The sequence below is a fragment of the Passer domesticus genome, chromosome 10 (assembly GCF_036417665.1).
Source record: "Passer domesticus isolate bPasDom1 chromosome 10, bPasDom1.hap1, whole genome shotgun sequence".
NCBI classification, from domain to species: Eukaryota; Metazoa; Chordata; class Aves; order Passeriformes; family Passeridae; genus Passer; species Passer domesticus.
This window is the reverse complement of record NC_087483.1, coordinates 40,705,001-40,712,065: the sequence shown is the minus strand read 5'-3', so window position 1 is coordinate 40,712,065 and position 7,065 is coordinate 40,705,001. Positions and strand designations below refer to the sequence as shown.

The 7,065-nt window shown below is 39.5% G+C and overlaps 1 long non-coding RNA gene across 14 annotated transcripts in view; it reads left to right on the top strand.

Annotated features, from left to right (window-relative positions):
• The first annotated feature begins 1,815 nt into the window (after positions 1 to 1,815).
• The window catches only part of LOC135309253 (uncharacterized), a 32,294-nt gene continuing 27,044 nt past the window's right edge, over positions 1,816 to 7,065 (top strand). For 12 of the 14 annotated variants that reach the window (XR_010369567.1, XR_010369566.1, XR_010369576.1 and 9 more), the window contains exon 1: positions 1,816 to 1,934. This is a non-coding gene — a long non-coding RNA (uncharacterized LOC135309253). Of the gene's footprint in view, positions 1,935 to 3,288; positions 3,738 to 7,065 lie in introns of all 14 variants that reach the window. The other 2 variants (XR_010369577.1, XR_010369578.1) reach the window with 2 other exon arrangements.

The following is a 7,065-nucleotide window of genomic DNA, read 5'->3' as shown; positions in this document are numbered from 1 at the left end:
CCGACAGATGATACAACTCCCAAGCCCTGTTTCCCCGTGATAATTTCTCATCTAAACTCCTAATTACACATCACTTCACATTCTGGGATATATAAATACACTTTTCAGATGTACACTGTGCTAATGGTATGCATGGGAGAACGGGAATGTTCTTTGGCATGGGTGCTCAATAGCAGAAGCGAAAATCGTCTCTCCAAATTCTGCTTCAGAGAAGTGAAAGCCCCCAAACTGCTGAGGAAAGTTGAGATACTTTGCAACAACCACATGCAAAACCAGCTCTCAATGATTTTCCAGGTCCTGTGGTGTTGCTGGGGGCACATTCATCAATCATAGTGTGAGGCAGTGAGAGCCCAATCACACAAACCATGATGAACCCAATAAATGTGTCAGAAATTGGGGTTTTTTGCTCAGACAAAATCCAGTTTGTTTATTTAGAGACTTGGAACTATTAATGAAAATCAAGGAGCAATCAGCAGGGGACCCTGGAGATCTGATCTAACTCAGTTCTGTAGTTGTATGGAAGAAAGGCTACAAGGAAGTCAAGAGAGACTCTTCACCAGGAGCTGTAGTGACAGGACAGGGGCAGTGGGCTCACACTGAGTGTGGGTTCAGATTCAAGATTCAATTTAGCAAAAAATTCTTCCCCATGAGGGTGGGAAGGCTTTGGCACAGGGTACCCAGAGAAGATGTGGCTGCCCCTGGATCCCTGGAAATGTCCCAGGCTAGGCTGGAAAGGGCTTGGAGCACCCTGGGATGGTGGAAGGTGTCCATGAGCTTTAAGGTTTCTTTCAACCCAAAGCATTTATTCAGAGGTCATTGAACCTGTTCTGTCCTAGGGCACCTGTCCCAGTTAAATGCACCCACTCATAAAGAAATATCTACAGAAATATTTTAATTTTCTATCATTGGTTAAGAAGTCCTCCTAGAAGAATTTTAGGTTGGCTATAGATAATTAATACTTTTTATATCATAATGCTCTAATATTAATTATTAAACTCTGCTTAGAACTCCAAATGCTTTCCATAACATGGAAAATGCCTCATTTTCACCTCTAAATCCCCAAACTTTTTACAGGTAATGCGATGGGTGCCATCTGTATGAGGAGCTGATATCTTTTCCCTCCTGAGATTAATAGGACCACCATATGGTAGATAGGATGCTCAACTTTGCAACACCAACGGCTTTTTTGGCGACTTTCCAGGAGCTTGAGGGCCACACCTAATTTGCATAGACATTTACATACAATTTTTATTTTAGATAAATGCACACAGGATGGTTCGGTGAACTCGTGTGGCTTTCTCTTTGATAGATGTTCTGGCATTATTTGTTGTTTGAGTTCCTCAGCAATAAAATAGCTGGAGCTGGATCCACCCTGCAATTAATATTATTTATTGATGCTATTGCTCTGCTCAGGGTAAGGAAGCACCATCCCATCTTGAAGAGCACCTCTAATTAGTCAAAGAAAGTTCTTTGACAAACTTTGTACTAAGTGATTAGAAAACATTCCCTTTTCAACATTCTGTGATTGTTCGACTTGTTTTTTTTTTTTCAGAAAACAAATTTTCTGCAGCAAAATTTTTCATCAACTTTGCAAACAGCTGAAAAACCAGTGTGAGTGTAAAAGACATGACAGAAACAACAGCCACTAGCCCCAAACAGCTGCCCTCTTTGTCTGTGGATTGGGCACCTCTGGCCTCACCCTAAAGTGGTTATTCCTGAGGCCAATTTTGTGTTTGCCCAGCTGTGATGACTTAGTTGCCATTTTAACCATGTTTTACCATTTATTTAAACCTTCCACTGGGCTCCATGAGAGGGTTATGGGTAACTGATCCTCCCTTTTCAATCTGAGCTGCTGCAGCTCTCCCAGGAAGGCTGCTGGTATCTTCAATTTTCCTGTCTCGTGGGCGGTCGGGATTGCCACAGGTATTCCCAAGGTAACTCACGTCTCCCTGGCTGTATCTGCTCCTTCTGCAGAGCTCAGGTTTTCAGTTATTTCCTTCTAGTGGGATAGTTCTTAGCAATAATATGGTATTAGAAATAAAATCACCTTAAGAGTGAGAACAAATACATTTAAGTAGAAGAAAATCAATGTCAGTGACTGCTGATGGAGAGGCTGGGCCCTTCAACTCACCATTGCTGAAGATGCAGCTCTCCATGCACAGGCCTCCATCTCTCAAACTCAGTGAGAATTTATTGCTGTTATATTTGACCACAGAAATTCATCAGCAAAATTACTGTATTGATCCTGGTTTATGTTTGAATGTATAGTCTCATTGGAAGCTATTTTTTTCAGGTCTAAGATAATGCTAAAGGTCTTCATTTTGTTTGTGCTTTAATGAGTGTTTTGTGAGTAGCAAACTTGCAGCAGTTGCTTGGGCAGGTAACTGGCTCTGAGGCTCTGTTTTGAAAGTCCCTCATAATTCAAATAGATTTATTATTTACTGAAAAGACCCAAAACTCTTATGGATAGGAATCTCATACCTCTGTTAGTCCCTCTGGGAAATATAGATTAAAGTTGATGTATTTGTATGTGAAATTAAAGTTGTAAAAATGTTATACATGGCTACAGAAAATGGGATGGATGTAAAAATATTTGATTTGAGTTGTCAGCGGTTCTTGTGTGCTCTAATCCCCAAACAGGTGGCAAGGTGATATTTTGTTAGGATATGGATGCAGTAACAGAGTTTGGCAGGAATTTTGGGAGGAATTTGGAAGATGGAACAGTTTGGGGGATCTGATCAGAGGCCAGGCTCAGATTTATAGGCACAATCAAATCCTATGAGGGAAATTGAATTTCAAATGTGTTATCAAGAAAATTGGTGTGCTTAGAAATGGCCGGAGGAGAAGCTGGGGACAGGAGGAGTAAGAGATTTCAGTGTTTTGGACATCCCTCTAATTCTTTGGTATGAATAGCAATATGATTGATGCAGCAATAACCACGGTGCTGTGGGGATTTGGTACCCAGAGGGAATCAATTAACTGGATTTTGGATATTGGAGCGTTATGACCTTTGCTTAGATCATAATGTTGACAAGTAGGAGCAAATGGAAGAATGAGTCTTTTCTGATTGTAATTGACTGGAGGTACTGAGAGCAAGGTGGAGATCCAGATTTGCAGACAATGTGTTGATCCCAAAAGATGTCTGGAGAACAGGAAGTGCGTCTTGCTCAAACCTCCCTTTGTGAGATGGTAGGGGAGGTAAAACAAACTCAGGAGCAGCTCCTGGCTTCTTTGCACTCTTTAGTGGTCAAATTACATCCATCTTGCACCTTCATTATTGATTTACAGGTGAGTGATGCTGCGCCTTGCTGCAGTGACACTGTGTCAGGATTTATTGGGAATGTTCATCCTGTTATCCAGTTGTGGTTTTACCCAAACTCCTTGCAAGGAGCTTTGACAGGAGGGAGCTGTTGCCAGTGGTTTATGAACATTTGCTGAAGAAACAGCCTCTGCTGCTGCTCACCTGTGCACTGGGAAGACAAGGGAGCCTTGGTGGACTTTTCTGGTCTGGAGGTCCCAAATTGAAAAAAATGGGCTGTCTTAGGTGATGGACTAACAGATGGATGAGCCAGCTCAGAGCCAACTGAGCAGAGCAGTTGCCAATTAACAGGGTGGAGTTAATGAAACCACAGCTGGTGTGGCCAGTGAATGAGGAAGGAGGAAACTTCAAGCATGATTCTGTTGTTTAGTAGTCAAGCTTGATGACCTTGGAGGCCTTTCCTAACCTTAATAATTCTGTAAGTAAAGGACAGTATTACATTAGAGAATGGGGAGTTTTGTAGCTCTCAGTTGTGAGGAAGGAAAAGGTTTTATGTAGGTTGAAAGGCATTGTGATTGGTGAAAAGATTAATGCTAAATATTTTTCATCCATTCTTTATTGAACTAAAGCAGAGAACTGGTAAAATCAGAGTTCGAAAGGCAGGATTTCTCAAAAGATTACAGTTTGTCTTTTACACAGTTTTACATTGGGATGAGTAGATTTGTAAGTTGTCTTTTACATATATAAAAACATTCTTATTTATTTTTCTTTATATCACGCCAGTGCTGATGATTTTCCTTTGACTGCTTTCCCCTGGCTGAATTAGGACTGTGTGGTCAGGTAGCCTTTTCCTTTTCCCAGACTAACTCTAAATTAGGTAAAGACAGACAGCTCTGGCCTTCACAGAAATGTTTTCCTGCTGATCCTTGCATTTTCCATCTTCTGGCTCATCTGCTGGTGAATATTCCCAGTTCTTCTCTATTTCTATGAGTCTGACTTTTTACTGGAGAAGCTCCATATATGAGGAACGAAGAATGACAGGTTTCATGGCAGCTTTTTTGGAGAGCCTGGAGATGGAGGATTAGATTCCTGCAAGCCATTTCCACACTGAGGGAGTTACAAAGAAAGAGACAGATTTAGTTGCATGACTAAGTTCCCTAAAACAAGGAATAGTTTTGGGAAAAGTAGTAAAGAAAATGTTCAAATAAATGGTGCAAAGTCTCAGAATTTACTTTAATCTCTGAATTATTTCAACTTCTGATTGTTTTTTTCTGTAGTTTTCCTAATTTCTTTATTTTGATATACTTGTCTTCCTATTACTACTTATCAGTATCCATAATATTCACCTGAGTGACTTCTGATCCTGGGCAAGTGTTCTTTAATTATTCCTTTTGATTGGACTCACTTGGTCTCCTGCCCAAGGTTCCCCACTTTTAAACGGCTTGCTTGCATTCATAAAAAACCAAAAGTCTTATATATAAGAAATTACTTAAGAGTCTGGGTGAAACACAACAAATGGTATGTGTAGTTTTATTTTTTTATAATTCTTATTTGAGAACTTTTGTTGAGATTACCCTGGTTACATTGTGGTGATTTTTTTTTAAACAATAGTCAGCATGGAAATCATTAAGCAAAGAGTTAAGGGAAAAATGTTCCTTCCAGACTTGTTTTTCTTGAATTTCCTAATAGCTCACTTGCAATGTTATATTTAGTATTTTAATGTATTTTAAGCTACCTTACTGCACTGAAAAAAATTAAATATTTAAAATCTGCCTCTAAATTTGACTGAAAGTTTTAAATTAGACTGATTAGGTTATTAGCCCCCTTTTCTCAAAGGATCCTTGTTTTTTGAGGTGCTTCAAAAGAATTTAAGCTTCATAAGAGTGAATATTTCAGGAAGAACCTGCAAAGGTGTTTTGAATGCAATAGCCATCTCTTACTCTGCTGATACCAATCAAGGTTTATTTTTTCCTCCATGAGAAAGGGCAGCTTGGTTATTTTGATTCCTCCAACTCCTTTCTAGTGTATGCTTTGATGGGAATTAAGAAAAGGAGAGGAATAATTTTCCTTGAGATTTTTTTGAGGAAACAGTCACTGTCCTTGCAAGGAATGAGAATAGCAGTGCTTGTTACATTAATTCAGTTGGAACAATCATGCCACCTGCAGTCACCACTCTGCATTCTGTGAATGAAGTTGTCTCTTTTTGGCTTCCTGAAAACTCCAAAGTCACCATTCCCTGAACTACATCAAATCTGGGGAAAAGTTTGTGTAAGCAAATAGAAGTTAGTAAAATAGTCCATGTGGAAAGAGCTGTATTCCATTTTTGAAAGTTCTGTTTTTCAATGTTTTTTTCTTTTTTTATCAGTTGGAAATGAGAACCTGTATTCCCAAAATATTTTGTTCTTAGATGAGAAATTATCCAAGAAGTTTTCCATCCCTGGAAGTGTTCGGGGCCAGGTTTTACAGGGCTTGGAGCAACCTGGTCTAGTGGGAGGTGTCCCTGCCCATGGCAGGAGGCTGGAACTAAATGGGCTTGAAGGTCCCTCCCAGCCCAAAACATTCTGTAAATTCCAGGCAACAAAATATCCGGGCCTGGTAAATGAACATGAAAAAGAATGGAAGAAAATCTCAAGGTGTAGGGCTTTGTTTGATTGCAGCTAAACATTGCTGCTCATTAAAGTTGAATTCCTGGCAGCTGCACAGCACAGATAGAGTAAAAGTACAAAACAATTACAGAAGAACCAATAAAATAAAAAGCCCTTTTGAGCAATGACAGCATTCAATAATTGTGTCAATGCTGCTTTAAAAGTTTCAGCTTCTACAGCATCTCCAGTCCCAAAGTGTCTCATCTGCTTTCTAATTTTCCACAAGATGCTTTTAATATTTTGAGATTGATATTGAACCACAGGGGTCTAAAAGGTTTCAAAAGATCTTGCATATGCATTTGGAACCAAACGATCAATTAGATTAATAAAGGGGAATTGTAATTTATATATGAAGCCTGTAAACTCTTGCAGAGAGGTATGGAATAAGAAACCAGGCAGCTTGGGGAGAGCCAGGATTTAAGGTGAGAAAACAAACACACTCAGCAGGAAAAAAAAAGGTGCAGTCAGCACCAGTTTTGTTACATTAATCTGATGCTTCCTGCTACAAACATGGGAGAAATGGGAAGAAATGAGGAATTTAATACAGCACCTGTCAAGGTAATTATCGTCTGTAACCAGTTGTACCTTGGGAATGGTTCTATTGCAGACACAAAGAAAAAGCTTGTAAATGGGAAATTGTTATTAATTTTTACGAGCCGTCCTGTTATGGTTGAAATGTTGCCTTCAGGCTCTTCCTTGCAGTTATAATGGTATCTTTTTTTTTGCTGTTTCCTTCCTGAAGGATCGTTGGATTGTCAGTTTTATGTTTTCTTAACTGATAGTCATCAAGCTTTGCTTAATCATCTTCTTTCTCCAGCACGGTTGCTGCTGGCAGAGTCCCTTTCCTGTGCTGGGGGTCCCTGGGGCTCCCCAAAACCTTGGGGGAGTTCCCATCTCTGCAGGGTTCCTCATGTTAGTGCTTGGGATGCCATCAGCAGAACCAGAAAAAAAAATGAAAACAAGCATTTTCTGCCAGAAATTACATTCCTAGAAAAGTGGAAGTTTCCTTTCAAGAAATCATGTCTTTACTGCCACCCTCTTGTGAGGAAAATCAGTGGAAGGAATCACAAGTTTTTAAAGGAACCATCTATGTTTTAATTTTTAAATTATTTTTTGAATAAAACAAAAAGTTATTTTTTTCCCCAATTCTGAATACAACCA